Raw genomic sequence first — 20,770 nt, 5'->3', positions numbered from 1 at the left:
ATCCATAATCTCCTTACCTCACTCACGAATATACTGATTTGTAATTAGTAATACTTTAATTTGCAGTTAGCACAATTTGATGGTCAGCCGTTAATAAAATAGAAGCAAATTGTCTATCTCCGACCCTTCTGCGGTTAACACATTCGCATGTGCGACATCGTCGTCGTCGTCGTTAGTTCTACGAGAACTCGTGTCGCGGTACGGTAATAAAGTTTTCCGTCGTATTCAGAAGTGCTTCGAGTCCCCCGAAGCTGCCATTATTCTTGCGCCAAGGTTCGTGTCATCCATCATACGGCGTTGGGGTACATCGTTGGGCAACGCTGCACCCACACGAGGACGCGCACGGACGAGGACGTGCACCGGCACACCAGCGGCTAAGAACAAAGCCGGCGGCAAATGACAGCAGTAATTTTCGCAAACTGTTGTGGGACGCGCGGCTGAGGCATTCTCTCCAGGCAATGGCAGTGCGCGTCGCGCGAATCCCATTCTACCTGCGCACCAGAACGAAGTGCATTCGTTCGATTCCACGCTCGGCGAGGAATCGCAATCGACGGCAAATCGTACGCTCGATTGACCGTGCAATTTTTCGAGCTCAAATTGTGTGTGTGTCTGTGTGTGTGTGTGTGTGTGTGATCGACATTTTTAAAAAGTATTAACCTTTGGTTATTAATATTTGTCGTGGCAAACATTTGTAACGTTTTTTAACTTATATAATATGGGTATATATGCGCGAGAATATTTCCTTGCGAGTGAATTTCGCAAAAAATATTCCATCACATCGCGGATGTTCATTAAGAGAATTTTTACGTCATTTTTTTAAGCTCAAACGATTTAAAAATTTCCTGAGGAATTTTTCGATATCACGAAGATTTGACGGGTAATATAGCATATGGAAGTCTCGGCGCGCGTCGTGTGTCGCATAAAATCTCCAATTCCCTTTGAATTCTATTCGAAATCGCCATGCGAAAACCGTCCGCTGCACTCAAACCGTTTCCACTACGCCTGGTTTAAAGCAGGTGAGATTGGATAGAGAGCCAACTCGTGAGAACGGCCGATTATGGCTTACGGATATCATTCTCTTTAATTTAACTGCAATTGTTCCGCAAAGTTCGTCGATATACGAAAATAGTACAATGCATCTGATTCGTATTCCCGTTCGTTGCGTGGAAAGAATAAACTAAAAAATATCACAGTAAATATAAGAGAATATTGGAGAGAAAATTTTTCTATTTCAGGTTTTATACGTTTTTAAGATCATCGATGGTTTTAACCAGGAAGGTTAAATCCATCTTTACATTTTTCCGAGCCATTAATGGGTTTTATTGACATCGAATTCCTCTCATTCGTCTGTGATAAATATTTGAATTGTCGATATCACGTGTCATATTGTTAAATTGATCGAATTTTGTATTAACGACTCACATCGGTTTCTATATGGAAAGGACAATTTGATGAAGTTTCTAAACATTTGATTAGATATAGATCTAAAATTGACTTTGACGAACCATTAAAATAATTATATAAAACGCTCAAACCTGCTAGAATGTCAAAATTTTTTGTAGCATTACTCATCATGCTTGAAATTCCTACACGCGTAACTATTTTGATCAAAATCCATCAAAATTATTTTCAATTTGTTATAGCTAAATTTTTAAATACTTTAATGAAATCATTCTTTTCGTATAAAGATTAAATTTTTTATTTAGGACTGTAAATAAAAGGTGTATCACAGCTTTATAAAATCGCGTATTATGTGTTGATCATCTCTGTATTACTAATTACTCTTACAAGCTATTAAACTTTCTGTTACAAACTTTGCGTGTCTTTCGTTTTCCTCAAGGGAAATTTAAATCAAATTAGAGGATTATTCATTATATTTTGTATAATGTTAAAGAGAGAGAATTTTTAACATCCTTTTGTTAGAAGAAAATTTATATAAAAATGACTTTGTATTAATTAAAGATTTACTAAAATGCTTTCGTTTTCTTCTATTATACTAATATTAAACAAGTATAGATGACATTATATGATAGTGTAGGAACAGTTAGAAAAGGAAAAAATAATTCTTCTCTAAATATGTCTGATACTAATTGTAAGAACGACTAAAAGTTAATAGAGAATGAAAGAGAGTGTTAATTTAATGTGATAAACAAAAAACCAATTGGTAGATTGAAGTAGTTTTTTTAAAGACTACGTTTAATCTATACGATCTGTGAATCAGGTACGAGGATTTGGACGGTCGAACTAGTCCAATGAGTGCGAGTATGCGGTTGGAAAATACAAGGACTAAAAAAGCTACCTATCGTGTTCACATCGATATTTCGGCGTGCTTTAAATAAAATTAATGACTCTCACCCGTTTATTATTATACACGGAAAGAACGGTTTCATTGAAGTATCTAAAAATTTAAAAGTTTAAATCTACTAATTTGATTATATACCTAAGAGCTACTATATATATATATATCCAACAAGTATTATATATCTTCAATTATATTTTTAATGATTTACCTATAGATTTAATATTTACCTATAGAAATCGTTTAATATTCATAGGAAGAAAAATTTAATATCGGATATATTTTAATACAATTAAAAAGATTATTTTCACCGACTGAATTAAAGATAAAAAATACATGTTATAAAATTGCGATGGGTTTTCATATGTATTTCTCTATTTAACTCGTTAAATATTTAATTTATATTAGTAGTTAATTAATTTATATGTATTTAAAAACTGGAAATTATGCATGATGTACTTGAAAGAATTATAATAATAATATGAAACTTTGTAACGTTACGTCTGCTTTTTTAATCCTCGAAGGCATTGGATCATTTAGATTGGAAACAATAATTTTTAAACGATTGTATAATTTACGCGCAATTATATTATAAGGTACTATAAGGTCTCGGCTATAAATTATAAAAAAAAAATTGTTGAACAACAATTTTTTTTATCAATTACGTAAGGCTCCGCCCTATGGCATTTGCATCCTGTATTTCAAACAAGACGCTTTAGAACTTAAGTGTCATTTTCATAGCTGTAATTAAGCACAGTGAAAATATGTTTCTCGCTTTAGAAAAGCCGGAAGAAATAACGATTCAGGTGTAAAGTGTAAACAGGCCAGTTATCGTTACGAGCTTAATAAACACTCGACAGACTGTGAAGACTTAACACAAGTACGACTAATGACCTCCGCACAAGAGATCTCACTTACGGAAATTAAGTGCTTCCAGGTAGGGGAGTTCGCGGCCAATTGTAACAAGGAACAATTGTAACACTCGCGATAATTTGAGTCTTTAGCTACTGTACCCCCTTGAGAGGAGTCGTACCAAACGAAGATGTAAGGAGAATTAAATCTTTTCCAATATAATCTGCGATATAATTTCCTTGTCACAAAATATCCATATACTAGAGATTATTTATAGATTTGAATATTTCTTTTCTAAACGGTTTCTAAATTAAAAATTGAGATTGTTTCAGAGTATCGAACATATTTTCAAATAATCATATATATAATACATAACTTTAAACAAATAAATGAAACACGTAATTTTTACATTTTAAGACAAATTAGTATCTTACATATCTGCGTACAAATTCACTACTTTGAATTTTTCGCGACAAACTGTTCAGGATTCTGTTGAAAACGTTATATTTCAGGTGTACCTTACAATCTCCAAATCAATATCCCGCTTATTTAAAATGAGAACGTTCAATCACAATGTCGAGGTAGACATACTAATTTCCGCGAAACGCGCGTCCAGCTTTCACTTTCGGCACGCAAAGCGGTGAAAAGTTCAGCTGGCATCTTCCTGGCGCGACGCATTCTGCACGGAAGGAAGCACCTGGATGCATTCGCGTGCCGTCATATAGACGCTTCCTTGTGCGCATTGGTATACAATAGTAGCGGACAATAATGCCTAATTTTACACAGGGCAAGATTGACGATCGTATACGTCACCCTCCTCGACGGACGAGTGGGTGGGCGAGCGAGCAAGACGAAATCCGCTTAGAAGTTTCAAAACCTGCCCCTAGGGCACAAGAAGAACGCGTGTATGTGTAAGGGACAGCGAGGGAAGCGAGGGAAGCGAGAAAGAGAGTGCAAGAGAGACAGGTATCCTAGATCCAATATGAATAAGACAGAGAGAACTTATTTACTTTAGGTCGCACACAGGTGAAGCGTGCAGGTACACACGTCCTTCCTCGTACGGCTTCATCCATGCGTTAAATTCCTCCGGGGGTTTCTTCCATCTTCCTCTCACCTTCCTCTTTTATCTTCCCATTCCTCGACCCGTCGACTTGGCCGAAGAGAGACCGCTGCGCCAAACCCTGTGGCGTCTTTGGTCGCAACAACTTCGATGGCGGTGCAACAATTTAGGACGATCCTTGATACCTTCCCCCGGCGCAAGGCAAGTTTTAATTTCTTCGAGACCGCGCCACGGAGACGATCCTCTTCCCTTCTATCTCTTCGCGCTTTTCGGGTTAGAGCTACGACGAGGAAGCGCGCGATGGATACGGACCGCAATAGCAATGAATTATTATCGCTGGGTGGACATAGGCATTACCGTGAATCGCGTCCAAGTCTCCGTTATCGCGCGGTAGTTATATACGATAAATGGGTCGTCGCATCGGTTTGGGTCGGGTTGGATGAAACAATAGTGTAAGCTATATATTTTCTCCACTTGAGAAAAGGGACCGTGAAAAAATGCTGCGTCTTGGTTTATCTCACGGAATCGGAGAATTGACTTTTCCAAGATTGTAGCGATGATAGGATTCCATATATTCCATATGTGCATATATCTACCCAGATTACAGATTTTACCCCTACAAACACACACCTAACAGTACATAACAGTACATCATTAACTCTCAACTATAGCAACGGGTTATTTAGACCTGAAATGGGAATTTTAGACGCGGTTGGTACAATCTATGCACTATGAAGTTCTAAATTACAGATAAAAAACTTGACTCTTCTCCTATCCATCGCCATAAGACAGAGGTTACTTGCATTCTATATTCGAAAGTAGTTTTAGAACACTGAGAAAAATGTCTGGTTGGATTAACTGGAATTCTGATTGATGCAATCAAAATCTTCTAGTTCGTTCATTTTCAATCAGACATTTTTTTCAATAAACAAGATGTTTGGAATTTAAATGTAACTTTCATAGCTATAATAATTAAAAGAATTAAGATCTATCAAAATTGGTCCACGTAATTATACAAGAAATGCAACGCTTGTCTCACCTTTTTGTAAAAGAGTCGTATTTGTAAAAAAACTATGCAAGTCAAGCAGTCATTGATACGTTCCCCGGTGACGGTAGTGTCAAACCATTATAAAGCTGACAAGTTCAACATCCGATACTGCGGATGCGGGAGAGTGTATATCTTCACGTGACAATTGTCGCGGTTCCATTCTCGCGAACAAACGATAAGGATCGCATCTGCAACGCGTTCGTGCAGCCGCAGAGTAGGAGTCAAGATCCGAGCTTGCCGGAGCTTAAAAATTGCAGCAGTTACGATAGACCTGAAACGGCGCGAGGAAAGCTGTTACGCATCGACGAGCGAAGCGAAGCCACAAGGGCACTCGTTTATACTCACAAAGTTCGAACGTGGTTACGAGGACGGGGCGATGGCGATTGGAGATGCGCCCTCGGCATGCGGCTGATGCGGCCTCTGTACTCGCGCGAGCGTGCACTTTGTAACGCATTCCTGTAGATTTCGCTCCGAGCGATTCGCGCGACGCGCGCGCGTGTCTTTGTCTCGCACGACGTGGTGTTGTAGTACACACTACACGGACAAGCCATGCTAGAGTCTTTCATCGGTATATATATATACGGACAGTGGCGAGTAGAGAAGTTTGCTCGATTCTCTCCAATAGATTGCAGTTAAATGTGCACAAAGGCCGGATAACGTGAATTTCCGATTTCCGAACCTAATTCACTGCAATTCAAACCGGAATATCGACGACAGTACTGCGGTATTTCCTTGTGAAAACGATTGTATCATACAAAATTATATTTACAAAAATAATCATATAAAATTATTATCTCAACGCTTGCCCGTACAAGTGTCTTCCGCTCGGTTGCAAAATCCGGAATCTGATAATGAAAAATATATATGAATTAATATAGAAAGTATAAATCCGTTTTATTGTTATTATTATATTGCTTGCCATGGTACGCAAAAGCATTGTACTACGTTAATTAATTTGCGCAAAATAGTTAAATACTTGCCGAGTTAAATCGTCCCGTAATACGTACTGTAATACGTTATATTTCCGTTATCATATTTTCAAATCGTTTTGATAAAAAGGTTTACTAAAGAGCATTGTTTAATCAATGTTCAATCGCACGAACATTGGTAACTTTTGTAATAATTTTTTTAATTAAATACAAGTTTAATCGAAGCTCCACCAGGCTGAAGAGAAGTGCCGGTGATAAACAATTCGAAATACAATCCGCGCACTATTCAGGATCTGACAAACGGAAATGGGGTTTCAATCGGGAAAAGATATCCGCGGATAATGTCATGCTATCTTAAACGAACGTGAGAGGATTTGATATTCAGCGCTCTTGAAATAACATGGGATTTCAGCGGAGATTTTGTGTCAAGTCGGCGATAAACACAGCGATCGTTATAAAGTTGTCGCACAATCACCTTCTCTTTGAACGCTATTGACTATCCGCCACTGTCTCGGTTTTTTGGGCTTTAACGTGCGCATTTAATTTACTGTACCGTCCGTCGCACCATGAGTGCGTTGGATCTATACAGGTAAATAAAACTAGACAAGTAGAGAGAGAGAAAGAGAGATAGAGGGTAAGACCATCGAGACTCCTAACTTCCTCAAAAGGGCTCCGACGCAATTTAATTAAAAAAGTGTATTTTCCAGGTTGCTTTTTCCCCGCCGGCTTTGATCATGCGCGCTAAAACTCTTTATACATTTTCTGGTGGAAAAATAAGCGTCGGCACGAGGCGACCGGCTACGGTTTTTCGTGGAGTAGCGCGATTCGTCCGTTCGTCAGCTCGCTTGTTCGCGAAGCCGCGGGGAAAAAAGCTTGTTTATTCGCATATATATATATATATATATATATATATATATATATATATATATATATCTATGAATGTTTCATGCAATATTCTTCCGCATACGTAACAAGGCTGTATGATAATGCGCGGTCGAGCAGCGAAGCTTATCGCTTTGGATAAATTATGCGCCCCGCTCTTAACTGCTCATAGAGAAAAACTTTTCGTCCATCGATCGCGCGTGCTGCATAAAAACACACAGGGAAAAAAAAAGAGCGGATGCTGAAGATGCAAAAGTTTCTACCTCAGATTGTTCCACAATTTCGTACAGACTTTCTTTTGACGAAAAGCGAGGAAGTCGAGGAAATTCTTGGCGACCCTTACCCTTCACAGTCTACCTAAGAGCGAAGATGACTTTCTCCACAATTCCAGCAGCGACGTTAATTTAGATTTTAAGTGGAACGATCCTTTAACTCATCAATAACTGTCACAGCTTAAAAAGGAAATAAATACGTTTAAAACTTTCTTAAGAACGTGTGTGCCTACATAATAGAAGCAAATAAGCTACATCTTTTAATGCAAATCACGAAAAGAATTTAATAACTAGAATTGACAATAAAATATCTGATAACAAAAGGAAAAAACAAAAGAACAATAAGAAAATTTTCAGTAGTTTAATCAAATTTTCTAATATCTTTAGAATCGTTAAAGAGAAAGTCTCCGAGTTTTCCCGACGTTTGCAGTTTTCCAGAAGACTGATAAGCGTATTATGGAGAAACATCTTATCCTTTTACGTCAAAGAGACGTAAGGTATGAACGTTACCCGAATAATCGCTACCTAGAGAAGGATTGCGGTTGAACACCCGATCGAAGATGCAACGGTAGACAGAGGTACGTCTCGATTTATGGCATGGCAAATTATTCCTCCGATTACTGGTATCGGTGACCCTGCTACTGTTGATGATTAGTCGACGACGGATGATCTCGATAATTGCAGCGGAACGCTTTGATACACGCAAGGAGAACGCGTTCCCATTTACGGCGGAGAACGCGACTCGTTAGTGTCGAGGCGAGATCGTAGAGTCAAGTGTCGTGCACGAATGATAATTAGCTGTACAAAGGTACAGCGAGCGAGAGAGAGAGAGAGAGAGAGAGAGAGGAGAAGGAAGAGACTGAATTCTCTGTTGTACGGGAGTCATAATAATTACAGTGCTCGCGCAACAACCGCGCGAGACGATGCCGGGCACCGGAAAAGAAGAGTCCGTCTTCCAAATTGACACGCTCCTTTTTGATCCGTCACGGTTCTTTGTGCGCGCTCTAAGGGAACTATACAGGGTGTCTCGGTAAATTCTAAACGTAAATGCCCGTTAAGCGACGCGAGATACACTAGTTTTCTCTTTTCTTGTGGGAGTTACGATTTCATGGAGATTTCCTAAGCAAATAGGCAAAAAGAAGTTGCGACAGCCCCCCTTTTGTATTTTACAAATGATCTGCTTACATCTCTCATTTTTCTCTTAATCATGTTGAAGTCTAAAGGAATATTATACAAAGGATAGGGCATTATTCTCTATTGTCATCGGCAAAGTCTTTTCTAATCTTTTTCTAATCTTTTGCAATCTTTTTGGTTATTCGTAAAGATTGTGCAAAAATGATTGAAGAATGTTGAATAAAGTTTCTTATATAAGAAACTTTTTTATATAAAAAACTTTCTTTTCAAGAATATTAATCGAATAGTTTACAAAGGAAAGTATATTATTAATTTTTCAGTTCAAAACATTATTTTTCTAGAGAACTAATTGCAAGCGAAAAAATACGAAAAGATTTTATTTCAAATTTATTTTGTACTTTCTCACGAGAAAAACTTTTATTTCATTCGTCATTTCAAAGTATTTTATTTAAAAAAAATTATGATCCAAAATATAATTTATCACAATATTAAAAATTAAAATATTGCGAAGAAAGAGATAAAAGAATAATTTTTGCCAAGAAACAAATTAATGTTGAAAAATTCATCATCGAAATTCTCAATTCTGTTGAAGGATATCTTTTGCTATTACAATTTAAACATGTATTTCTGTAATATTTTCCGAAATGAACCGGATGAAGTTATCAGAAGAAAGGAAAACCAGGGTCGATAAGTACATGTTTTTAACTTAAACGAACGGAAAAGTTTGCGATTTTACATCGCAAGCGGATGTATATAAAATCGTAAATCTTCGTGTGCAGACGCTCTTTGGCCGATACTAAAAACGAACAGCCTACAGGCGATAGACCATGGTATGCTGTCCAGCAGGTGGATATCGACTGGAGGAGATACGACGAGAAGGAGGAGACGCAAGCGAGAAAGATCTCGATTATTCAACATTGAGATTTGCAATCGATGTTCTCTCCCTTCTGCCGCTCATTATGGATGCCGTACCATCCTTCTGCGCGCGCGCAAATCTACGGGGGATATCTCTTCTGATTCTTCTGTTCCGTAAAGCGTGAGTCGATGGAAGAAAGAACGATGAATCAGTGAGAATGACGAAAATATCGTGGAATCTCGTCGGCGCCGCTTCTCACCAATTAACTTGCCAGTACAGACGTATAATAGTGAAGGAGGATGATATCGATATTTTACTCATTTATTGATAATTACGGAAGAGATAGATAAGAAACGGGAGTTGAAGAAGATATACGCATACAGTAAAAAAAACAAATTTATTTTTAATTTTATCAATGACGTCACGATTAATAATTAGAAATATATTAGATATTCTCTATATAATAATGATAACGTAATGCGAAAAATATATGATTTAGCAATTTTATGAACCATGACTTAAAATATTCTCATTCAATTATTTAATAGTTTCGTATAAGTTCTTTGTTAAAATATTTTAATTGCCTTGCTTATTATCTTTCTTGTTTACAGATGTTGAAAACTATATGAGATTTTCTGATCGATTTAACCGCTGAGTCATATGATCCAATGTATCAAAAATACAGCAGCGGATTTAACGACTGTTGAATTCATCGGTTTGGGAAATACTGGGAGAACGATCCGGCTTTTCAGCGAGCCTGTCTCTGCGGAACATTGAGACAAATACATCCGTTATTGCATTTGAAGAGAGAGAGACAAGTCGATAATCAAATACGTGGATGGAATTGAAGACGGGAAGAGGAAAACGTTTGTTTTCTCATATAAAAATTCATGCTATCGATGCGTAAACATATAACAGAAATTCCACAGCATTTACAATGCAATGCAATAGTAAATCGCGTTAGTAAACGTTGGAAATCCCTTTTCTGGTAACGTGCCAAAAATATTTTGGCGTTATACTGACAGTGCTTTCATGCAAACCTTATTTCACCTTTACTTTGTTAGATAACACATCGCGAAATGTGATTACTATTTACGTTATATCAGTAACCATTGTATCATTTTTTTAAACTTTATCATAAAATATAGTATTTTTAACTATCACAATACTTCTAGCTATTTAAATATCACAGATTAAAAAAATGTTTCTTGATGTTTACGTTTATTCGCAAATGATACTCTCTTTTCTCTTTATTCTCTTTATTTTTCCTGCTTTTCTGTGTTAAATAATTCAGAACGAAAACAAAGCGTATAGAATATCACTAGACGACCAGACAGAAAATACTTTTGTTCTCGTAGCGCACAGAGAGCAACAGAGACAGAGAGAGAGAGAGAGAGAGAGAGAGAGAGAGAGAGAGAGAGAGAGAGAGAGACTACACGAAAGTAACGTCGGCGCGAACAGACGGTAGGGTACGAATTACCGGGCACGTCATTAGCACGCACATCCGTAAGTAACGCGGAGAGTTTGCGAACGACTAATAAGAAGCTGAAAAGTGTTCTTGACAAAGTATCGTTCGTGAAGCCCGCAAGAAGAGAAGGAAGAAGCAGCCGATCGTCGTAGGAGAGGCGTCTTAACGCCGCCGTAGTTATATCGGTAGCACGGACGATGCGTTGCGATGCGACGAGACGCCTTTTTGCTCGCCTACGATTTTGCATACTTAAAAAGTTTGAACTTCGCTTTATAACAAGCTTAGGACCTGCGCACGGTTAACGAGGAATGATTTACCGCGTTCCTCGCCATATGGCACGTACGGTACCGCGCATACATCGTGTCCACGCGATATGTATATATAACTGGCGCGGGTGAGAGAGAGAGAGAGAGAGAGAGAAGTGACTGAATAAATCACTGCTGAGCCGACCGGCACACTGCCTAATATGATCGCGCCTAATAAAGTTGGCAGCCACTAAATTTCCTTAATTCGACCTCTCTCTCTCCTGTGCACTCCGCCCTTTCGATCAGTTGGCCGGTCCGCTCGGTTAACCGCCGAAACGATTTAACAACGTAATTTGCCTGACCGAATTGTCTCGCGACAAATGCGCGTGAATGCCATCGTTTGATGGACGTCGTCTCGCTTGAGCTGTACGATTTCGAGGATTTCGAAGAGATTGAAGAGCTGAAGTCTATTCGTCCGACACGACGTAATATACCGGAAAAATAATGATTCTGCGAGTCATTAGGGAGCGAGGCGGAATACTGAGATGGAGGATTGAAATGGAAATCGATCAAAACGGAGAATTAATCAGAGGATTAAAGTGCGGAGCGTTAAAAGCAATATCGCAAATGATATCACAAATTTTACATTTACAGGATTAGAAGTACGTATATCTTTTAAAATAGTTTGACTCAATTTTATTTCCTGATATTAACTTGTGATTTTATCTATAATAATAATAATGTAAAAGTAATATTTTTCTAGATACGGTTAATTAAAATGATGGTTTTGTAACAGTACGTTTTGTAACTTTTATAAAGTGATCGCATCACAGTTTAGTGATTAACTGTGTTAGAAAAACACCATTTTTATCATCAATTTTCATCATTAATTTTGATCAAGTTAAATAAGGTTAAGTCTAAACTGTCAGTTAACCAGAAAAAAATCGGGCCTTATAAAGATATATGAAGTTGTTCTATAATAAAATTCAATTTTCGTTTTCAACGGCCTAATAGTTTCGTTTTCAATGCATTCGAATTATTGCAGTTTCGCTAAAAAAAAAAAAAAAAGGACTTTTTGGTCAAAATTTCACAGGAAATAACCGTATATCCATTTATCATCAATTTCGAGACACCGTGTGTGTTCTTATGGTCTTCTAGCACGCTTTCTTCCTTTTTCTTCGGAAAAAAGGAGGAAAAAATATAGGTCTATGTGCCGAAAGGAAAGACATAATCGCCCCATTTGGCACACAGACCCATTTTTGATCCTTCTTGCTCCCCTTTGTGCCAATATGCTGTTTCAGTTTCTCTGAGAGCCTTTAAAAATTACCGTGGCCGACGTGATATTTCACGCCGTCATGTCTAAACTATCGGGACTGACCTAGTGACCGTTTCTCGACAACGGAAGGTTCACGATCTTTTCTACGCTTCATTATGGCATTTTAGTATCCGCCGCGTACATAATCATTATGCGTACGAAATGGGGGTTGAAAAAACTACTGGGTGGCACGGGTAAATGCGAAATATACCGGCCGTGTGAAAATCCGAGACACCCTCTTCGAACCTGGCCGTTCATTCGGCTGGGCAACTAACTCAGTCATGTGTATTTACATGGGAGATTTATGTTGCACGCTACCGATCCTCATTCGCGTATATCTTCGGTGCATTAACGTTGAAGTTGCTGATGAAGAAAACGCGGCGCGGCGGATTGACCCTTTCCTTCCGCTTTGTAACCTTCGCACAACCATATGATTACGTTCCTCGTCATTTTTCTAAACCGACGAAACAACGAATCTCTCTCTTCGTTTTTTTGCCAGAGGCCTGCATTATTCAAACGTATGATAAATCGAGTAATTAATATATAGTACTTAAATAAAATTTCATTAATTATTTACACGATTGTTTCATATCTCTGAAATGAAATTTGCATTCTGATCTTTATTTTCTTTATGTTAATTTCCACAACTCTTCTCCCTGGATTTCTAACTGATATTACAGAGGATGTTCCCGCAACGTCGTGCTCGACTGTGACATCATAAAATAACATTAATCGAATTTCGTAATTACTCACAATATTCGCCGTCACTTGGAGAAACTTTCTTGAAGAACTCTCGAAGGTCTAAAGTCATAATTTGCGTTTTACGTTTACTTTACAAGAACTTTACGCGAACCTCAAATTCTGACATTTCAAATGCATCTCTAATACGATTTGTAATTAATTTCTATCTCTCATAAAAGGCTATCAATTCATCTCAATTTGTCGGTAGAAAATGCCAAAAAATGAAATTGTGATACCCTGAAAAAATACTAAATTTTAATAATATATCTTTATATTTAATAAATACTTAAGTGGCACTATTCAAATTTAAATTTAAAATATTTTTTTCACAGTAACTGTAAAAAATTTATAAACTTTTCCGAGAGATTAAGGAGATATGAAGCATACTTCAGCGAATTGTCGTTGCAATTTCCATCACTTGCCTACTGATTTGTGACGCTTTGTAAAATCGACATCACGATCTTGCGGCTATCTTTTCAAGCTCGGCAAATTTGCTGGAGAGCCATGTACTATACGATTCGCGATATCAAACGAAATAGTCGGAAAAGGATTTTCAAGGCGTCGACGTGAAATATACGACATGTACGGGCAGAAACGTATGGGAGAGTTTCGTATACCCTCTTGATTTAGACACGATGATTCTTGCATTTCATTTTGCCGTAGCGCGAAAATCGTGCGTATTGGCAGTCGGAAAGATTTATCGAGCGGTGCAGACACCTGGTATCGATAAATTATTGGAATTGTAGTTGGCTTTGGCATAAATAAATTGGTAAATTACCGCAAGTGTAACAGTCACGGTTACAGCGGTTTAGCAAACAGCGACATTTTACAGCGATATTGACGATTAAATCCGGCGCGTGATCCAAAGGCGACTACTAGAGGTTCGGCCGGCGCGTTTCTCTTTCGAGCTCGTCGTAATTTTCAATGGGAAAAGAATACGAGTAATTGATGTGCGGCCTTCAATCCTCGTTCGATACGCGGAAAAGATCGATCTGAAAGTATAATTTATGGAAAGTTCGGGTTGCACGGTAAATTCCTGAAATTCTCTTACTATCCCGCTTCGTAGGGATCTTTCGCCTTCATCCTGCAATCCTACATTCTCACTCGTATTTTCATCGATTCCACCGCTTCCGCGCCGTTCATTCGTCCATGTCTATTCCAGCTCCAATTTGTGACGTCCCCGTCGGATTTGACGAATGTCGTGCGGAGGTAAACGACCTGATATCTCGAGATATTAGTAAATCGAAGCTCTCTCTCTCTCGTATATCTTCTCGTTTGTGGAAACAACGTTTCGCTTCACTTGCGGCCACTTAATCTCTCTCGTTAATTTTGCATTACGATGTAATGCTCTCTACAAGCGCAACCGTATAACCCGCGACCGGCATTTTCCCTATCTATCTCTGTCTCTCGCCGAAGCAATCTTCCCGCGAGCATCGAAGCGTGCGATTACGTTTCACTTCATTCTTCGCGTATTCCGCATAGCGCAGAGGTGCGTTTATGCAGCGCGAGCGAGTAGACCCGTGTGAACGAACTCGGTGTGAACGGAATTTTGAAATTGTGTATTCAAGAGTGACCGAACCTCATCCAGCATAAATCCATCGGATTCATAGAATTCCAATGCGAATCGAACAATTCAACATTTTTGACATTTTGTTATGCTGGTATTAGAGGTAGTAATATCCATTTAGTAATATGTGATATAGCCAAGATGTCCCAGAATCATATTGTACCAATATGTTCTATGAATAAAAATAAGAGTAAAAGTATTATCTCTGTTTTATTAAAAAATTATGATAAAAAAAAAACAAAAGTACGTTCGCTTTATTAAACATTTTTAAACTCCACTGTTCTCGTCAATAATGAGTCTGACATAAATTCTGAAGAACAATTCTTTAATCTTCTGACATCCCTTCGATACTGTCATATTCTTCTCCGTTAAATTTCTGTTCCCGTTAAATTGTAAAGCTTTGGAAAAAAAAAAAAAAGAGAGAAAAAGAATATAACAAACGAGAGTGAATATACGACAGAATCTAATGAAAGGATCGATGTGGCATTCGCTAAAATTAAACAAGAGCGACAAAAATTCAGCGCTAAATTCAATTTTCCAACGTCAGACTTGCATTAAAAGGGATAATCGGCATTTTAAAATAGAAGATTAAGCAAAATTATTTTAATAATAGATGAAAAATCAATCAATAATGCAAAAGCATGTGAATTATTTTCTTTTTTGTTATAATTAATCCTATGGATGTCATAATTTGTAACACTGTTATTGATTCTGAATCTATCAAGATCGAAGCACAAACTTTTGCATAAAGCATCATAAGACGAGCGCATTGGTATAACGCACAAACTTGTTCCTGAAGCTTTATTGTATTCTCACTTCCAAGTTGTTTTACAAAAGACGGTTAGTTTCTTTAGAAGCTTTTAAAAATTTATTATCCGCACTCGGCGATTCTTCTGATGCAACTCTATACACGTGTCGATCTAGAACATGAAACTGTTTATTGTCTACCATCTACTACATAAAGCTTATGCCAGCATTATGTATAACGCATAAAAATTCATCCTTACGAATTTTTCGACACGTTATCCATTATACTTTATGCACTATACAAGATCCGCAGCGAGAAATAAGTATGGAAATGAAGGACTCTGATTGATTTACTCCTTTATGCATTACTCGTTGTACAAAAATCTGTGCTTTAAAAAATTTATTTAATTTGACTAAAAAATACTAAAGAACTAAAATAACATAACTCGAATAAAAAAAGAAAATGTGCGTGCACGATAAAAAAAACCTTGTATTTGTGTTGGAAATGGTTCCACTCATGTTCTTGTTAATCGTTTGTGTTGAATGTTTTAACACATTCGAGTTAATTTAACTTAATGTGATTAAATTAACATGTATTAATTTAACGTAATATGATTATGTTATTTAAGGATTTTGTGTTAAATTGCTATTCAACGTTTTTTCATGTCAGAATAATATATTTTTTTTATGAATAAGTAATAAGTAACATAAAAATAATGTATTTTAAAACGTAAATTCTAGGATGAATGAATAAAATATGAGTTAATTTAACATAAATTAATCATAAATGTTAATTTTACAGAAAAAAATATGCTTTCACGGTTTATTTACAAACTGTGTCAATATATTATCTTTTTTGTATTTATTCTTTTATATAATATTTGAGTAATTTTCTAAGGCATTCATCTCTTGTGTTAAACTAACCCAAAAAGTTGAGTAGACTGTTTGGAATGTGATTTATGTTAAATTCGACACATTTCTTTCAACAATATGTGAACACACTAAATTTATTTTAATAATGATAATTTTAGGGGACTATTCTGTAACTCTTAATATAACTCTTAATGACTGTAATGTTACAGTCGTTAAGAGTCACAGATCCCTTTATTTGCAGATGTAACATAAAAAATGTAATCCAAACTAAACTATCGTTAGTTCCGGAGAATTAAAAACAATTTTTAAATCTATATATACATGTAATATCTTTTCTTTACTATAAGAGATCTGAGTTGGGAATACTAAAATTTTAGAGGTGACAAATTTCGAATGCGCGATAACTCGAGGCGTTCACTACTAACGTGGAGATTAAATCAGTAATTTGTAAGTTCCATTTAAAATGTAAAAGCTTACCTAAAGTATATCTTACAAATTACTAGTATAATCCACCCTAATTCCGGCGAAGATTTTAAATTATCGAGTGTTCAAGACTTTTTGTTTCTCAAATTTTAACTCCGCAGACAGTTGTGTCGGCGCCGGTGCCTTAGCCAACACTTTCCGAGAGATTCTTCCGGAGATGAGATAGTCACGATTTGTCGTGAAATTTAAAGAAACCCCAACGGAATGGAGAGAATATAAGGAATCGAGCTCCAGAAAGTTTTCATTGACGAATCGCGCCGCCGAGCGTAATCGCAAACGGTAGTTTATCCGCGTTAACGATTGATTAGACTCAAGATAATACAGAACTTGGGTGTACTAAGAGAAAAGCGAAGATAGAGTGAGTGAATGAGTGAGAGAGAGAAAGAGAGAGATACTCTGTTCCGATAACTACGCGAGTCGACTACGCTGCGCATATAATTACGTTTTCTCTCATCCCGCATCAATTCGACGTAGTGCCACTTCGTCGTAATTCGTTTCCTACTTTCGTCCTCCTCGAATACTTCTTCAGCAAGCGCGACCTTTCCCTCTTTTGCTCATACCAGACAGAACCATTTCGAGAGAAAGAGAAAGAGAGAGAAGCGTACCGTGCATTTTACCGCGACTGCAAAATTTAATGAAGTCACAGAGAACGGGAAAAAGCCCGTATCAGCATCAGGCGTAATTTAAGGAGGTCAGGATACCGTCCGCTTTGTGCACATTCACCGAGCGTAATTCTTTATTAAATATTTCCGCCTATCACTTAAGATTTGCATTCGGTGATGTGATTAGGATCGTCATTTCTTTGAAAAAATTGCTGTACCTACCTTGAGCTTGCACGCAGTAGTTTTCTAAAAAATTTATGTAACTAGAGTTTTATGTAATGTCGCAGAATACTTTATAGCTTATTGCAAAATCGATAGTTTCACCAATGAGAAATTCTTTTTCCCTTTACAGAGATGGAGTCGTGCGTTATTCTTGAAATTCTACGCATCTATGCATTAATACATATGAATTTACGTATCAAATTTATGTACAGTACCGCTATTATGTCACTACACATGTCGTATAAATTTACAAATAAAAATATTACTGAATAAAAATGCCGAGATCTTGTTCGTCACTGTGCCATTACCGCAACTTTAATAGAGAACAAAAATAACTAAAGGAATAATGTTCCTGATTTTTCACTACGACCACGACTGCATGTGAAAGTATACCAGGTCATATATAACGAAACGATTTTATCCGTTCTCACAGATTCAAAGGGAGAAATATCGAGAATTTTCTGAACTTTGACATGGCTCGCTCATAAGACGCGAATCGCTCGCTCATGCGAAAATCGTCGCGCTTTTGCTTTAAAGCCCAGCGACAGGATTTTTAATACTGCCGCGCTGCCAGCTCAACCAACCGTCCATCCATCCATCCATCCATCCATCCATCCATCCATCCATCCATCCATTCGTCCATCCATTTAACGTTCCCGAAAACGCGACTTTACAGAATGAGTGCCAGGAACCACTTGACACTAATCACGATACGTGACCATCAAAGTCCGTGGTAGATCCTCGAGTGGACCATTCAATCACAAAAAGGAAATAGAATCAAAGAGAGCAATTAAAAGCTAACGTATCTACCGGTCTTCATTCTTTTATTCCTTTCCCATCTTTCTCTTTCCTTCTATTACTATCTGTCTGTCCATCTACCTATCTACCTATCTACCTATCTACCTGTCTAACTCTGTCTCTCTCGCTCCTCACGCCTGGTTCTTTCGCTGGCCTTTCGGACCTTTGCATCGTCCCTCAATCAAGGTACCCAGCGTGCACACAGGTGCCCATATGTACATATATGTGCACGTATGTGCATATATGTGAGAAGATACCGCATCCGCGTGTGTATATAACCCGTCGGGATCCTTCCCTTGTTAGAAGTCATTTCAAACATTTGCTATATCACGATCGCTCGCTCGCTCACTCAGTGCTGCTCCAGCCGGTGCAAGCGTTTCTTGCTCGCGGTCCCTCGAGCTAGGAGAAAAGACGTCCGGTCGTCGGAACGAGACTTCGATGGTCCCTCGACACGAATTAAAGACCCATTCGCGGTGCTATACCTACGACTGGCTCCGCTGGCTTCTTCTTGCTCGTCGTTTCTACGTATGCGGTATGCACTACGATGAGCTAACGAGCGTCTTAAGTCGTCTCGTAAATACGACGAATCATTCCGGATATTAGTCATAGATAAGAATTCTTGAAAAGCTTTGAAACGTTAATATATTCAACTCCTGCAGAAGTTAATGGGATACACGATAATATGCAAAATTCGAATTAAAATTAAATTTTTGTATAAATGCATGGGATATTTCAACGGCTTTATATTTTCAATGCAGTTTTTTGTTAAATATTCCAAAAATCGGTTTTTAGACAATGAGATAAATATTAAATAATTTCGACTGCACATATATTGAATTATTCATACAGACATACTGTCAATTTGTGGAGGATTTGAATATTATGGAACAATTTTATTTTCACGTATATTTATATATATTCTAATGACAAAAAATAATAGAGATCAATCGGACTCTCGAAATTTTAACAAGTGAATATTTAATAAGAGCGATTGAGAATAAAAATTCTGCGCCATAATTCGTGCGTTATAATTTAACAAGGCAAATTGTATTTAAATCCTTCTTATATAATTTAACAAGACATTCGAACGTTTCGGCTCAATACAAGCCATCATTAGCGATATCCAAAATTTAAACAATCAATTATGTTTGAATTTTGGATATCGCTGATTTGGATACGGCTTGAATCGAGCTAAAATGTCCGAACGTCTTGTTAAATTATGTACGAAGGATTTAAATACAATTTACTTTGTTAAATTATAATGCATGAATTACCGTTCAGAATTTTTACTTTCATTCGTCTTTATTGAATGTTTATATTCTAACTTATACTTGATTGAAACGATAATAAATTTCCTTGGATGTATTTATATAATAACGATGGCGTTTATTAATGGTTGATTAATCACGGGATGCCGAAACTATTTAACTTATTTTGTGTTATACGATTAATTTGAATAATATTATTATATATGTCGAGTTGTGTTCTGTGATAAATACTTTTATAAGAGATTTTAATGTTTCAAAATTAGTAAGATTTTCAAAGAGATTCCAAGCCTTATATTTATTAATAGATCTCTCATAAGATTTTGAAGACTCTCTAGAATTTTTATGTATCTTTCAGTAATATTTAAAGCAATAATTCGAAATAATTCTACAGTCGCCAAGTCGTTTGAAGATTTGTAAGGAAGAAGATAACGTTACTAGGTATGTCAGTGCCCATGAAGTTCCTAATGCATACCCAATGTATTTTTTAGATTATCCGGATTCCCCCGTCCCTTTCCTCGCTCCTTTTTGGTCCGCTCTCTTCTCTGAATATAAAGAAGACCTACAGGTGAAAGTGTATGGATGCGCAGCACCAGCTTAGTCATCTTAAATGTGTCGTCGGACCTCGAGTAGGTAGAACAATGCCCGGCTCCATGCGTCACCCTCTTGTCTCATAGTCGTTGTCTCTTGGAATAAACGCGCTGGATGCTCTACGTAAGAAGAGCGATTAGCGTTGTTTGCCCTTTGCTTACTGTTTATCCACTTAAAATAGAAGAACTTTCGAAACTAATTGCAACATTAATAACTGACTTTTCAGTCACTGAAATTCAGTAAACAATAAACATATTTCTAAAAAATTGACGCTAAAACGCTAAATTTAATTTTTCAATTTCAAGTATATTCTAAGCCCTTTAAACAAGAAATTGGAAAGTAATTATACTGAACATTGATCATCACAATTAGTGTACTCATAAAGTCTGTTCTTTCTTTTATATATAAAATTTTTTTCTTATAATAACAGTTCCATGAAATAATTTTATTGTTTAATTAATTACTATCTCATTAATGCCCATGGTTCGATCAGCAGGATTAATAAAAAGACGTCTATTGAA

The 20,770-nt window shown here is 37.1% G+C and overlaps 1 protein-coding gene across 2 annotated transcripts in view; it reads right to left on the bottom strand.

The window, feature by feature from the left end:
* The window catches only part of LOC105147902 (hypothetical protein), a 139,378-nt gene that overhangs the window by 57,969 nt on the left and 60,639 nt on the right, over positions 1-20,770 (bottom strand). The gene's annotated exons all lie outside the window — the stretch shown is intronic.

Source organism: Acromyrmex echinatior, chromosome 5 (genome assembly GCF_024713525.1).
Source record: "Acromyrmex echinatior isolate Ae372 chromosome 5, ASM2471352v2, whole genome shotgun sequence".
Classification (NCBI taxonomy): Eukaryota; Metazoa; Arthropoda; class Insecta; order Hymenoptera; family Formicidae; genus Acromyrmex; species Acromyrmex echinatior.
This window is presented reverse-complemented; position numbering and strand designations above follow the sequence as displayed.